The sequence below is a fragment of the Polistes canadensis genome, unplaced genomic scaffold (assembly GCF_001313835.1).
Source record: "Polistes canadensis isolate GaletaPanama2010 unplaced genomic scaffold, ASM131383v1 scaffold_557, whole genome shotgun sequence".
NCBI classification, from domain to species: domain Eukaryota; kingdom Metazoa; phylum Arthropoda; class Insecta; order Hymenoptera; family Vespidae; genus Polistes; species Polistes canadensis.
Window position 1 is genome coordinate 5510 of NW_014570104.1, and position 2221 is coordinate 7730.

Sequence of the window (2221 nt, forward strand, 5' to 3'; positions counted from 1 at the left end):
TATATATATTATATTATAAAATATATCAATTTTGTAATCTATAATATTTATATTATTTAAAAAACGTATTAAGGAAGAATAAAACAAATTAAGTTAAATAAGAAATAAAAAACGAATTAGCAAAGGGGTTGTGACTTGGTGGTGCGGGAAGGAGGAGGAAGGGGATGAAAGTAGATGATGCAGAAACAGAAATTCTCATTGTCAAACCTAGTAGAGAAATTTCGTCGACCGGAAAACAATGCGACTACGCGTACAACGAATAATTACTAACATGTTTTCACTTGTGTAGTATAGTTGTAATCCAAATTATAATACACACATACACACACGTAAACGCGTGAATATATGAGGAGGAGGAGGAGGAGTGTAAGGGTGTGAAAAGGGAAGAAGGAAGACTATTAAGGATTGTATTCACTCGTATTGTATAAAAAGCGGAAAATTATTAAAAGTTCTTTTTTTTTTTACTCTTTTTTTTTTTTACTCACGTTAGGATACACAGATATAGGCACAAATACATATAAATCATGATGACGCATTTAAAACTAAATTGCACTTTCAGCAGTAACTTCGATTGTAGATAATAAGGGATGGGGTGGGTTTGAGGGTAGGGGTGGGGCTGGGGTGTATATACCGAACGATACTTTTTCCAAATCTTTAAGATTAAAGAACTTTTTTTTTTCCCTCGATCGATTATCGATAATTAAAAAAAAAAAAGAGGACTCCTACTATTCCGTGTCCTCTTTGAAAAAAATAAAAAGAGTTTTTATTCTTTGATAAAATAGAAAAGAAAGAAAGAGGGAGGGAAGAATAAAATGAATTATACTTTTTAAATTTAACAATTGTTTTGAAAATTATACAATTGGATTACACGATTGTTTTAAAAATAGTATAATTAAATTTAAACAAAAATAAATTTTACATAAAAATGAATTAATATCTTTTCAATTTAACAATTGTTTTGAAAATTATACAATTAGATTGCACAATTGTATAATTAAATTTAAACAAAAATAAATTTTACATAAAAATGAATGAAAACCTTTTCTATTTAACAATTGTTTTGAAAATTATACAAAATTTTATGTAAAAAATGCTTTTTTAACTTTCGTTGTTCTTACCAAAACGAATTTTTCAACTCTTTCGTTAATCCTATTTTCTGAGAAAATGAAAGAGTGAACAAACCCATGCATGTGTCTGTATATGTGTGTGTAAAAAAAAAAAGAAAAAGAGGAAGAGAGTATAAGGAAGGATATTTTCAGAAATGATTAAGTTATTCCAATCACGGGGGATAGTTAACTCTTGGCATGAAACGATGAAGAATCTCATGGGGGACTTTTCAAAGTAACATGATAATTTAAACAAAGGAAACACATATACATAGATATATTTTTAATATATATTAAATTAATAATTATTTAAATATTATATTAATATTTTAATAATATTGTTTTTTCCCCATTTTATTTTTCCTATCTACCAATTATAATTTTACTTTTTAATATTATTTTAATAATAATTTTTTCAAATATATTACTTTGTATGTTTAATTATATCTTATTTGTTAAATAAATAAATAAATAGAAAAGAAAAATTGGATTAATTTAAACGTGTAGTATGAAAGTAAACGTTGTTTAAAGTATTAGCCTAATTGATAAGAAAACTTGTCATGTTATATCACTATTACTTATAATAGTAATAGTAGTAGTAATAGTAGTAGTAGTTGATGTTGCTCGTTAAACAAGAGAAGCCGAACTATGCGATTTCTATAGTCATCTCCTTGGTATTAAAGATAGCATTATCAAGGAAGTTGAAAATTCTTCGGGATAATCCTGTTATGAGTCAATCTCAGCGTCAAAAATAACGAAGGCCTCGTTTGAGTATGCTTTCATCTTTTAAAGCTATCGTATAAAAGTATTTTTTTAAAGAAAACAATACAAAACAAAAATGTACAATAAAACGAATAATTAAAACGTGATTAAAAAGAAGTATTACATAACCATAAAAATTGCACATTGGCATATGAAAACGATATTTTTTTTTTAATATTTTCCAGTACCTAAATTTTATCAAATAATTTTCAACAAAATAAGAATACTAAAAACAATATCATAAAGTGCATAAATAGTTAAGAAAAAAAAAAAAAGAATTCTTTTTCATTATACATTACACTTTAGATTTAATGTCAGAAATATGATTGACGAAAAATAATATTGTTAAAAAA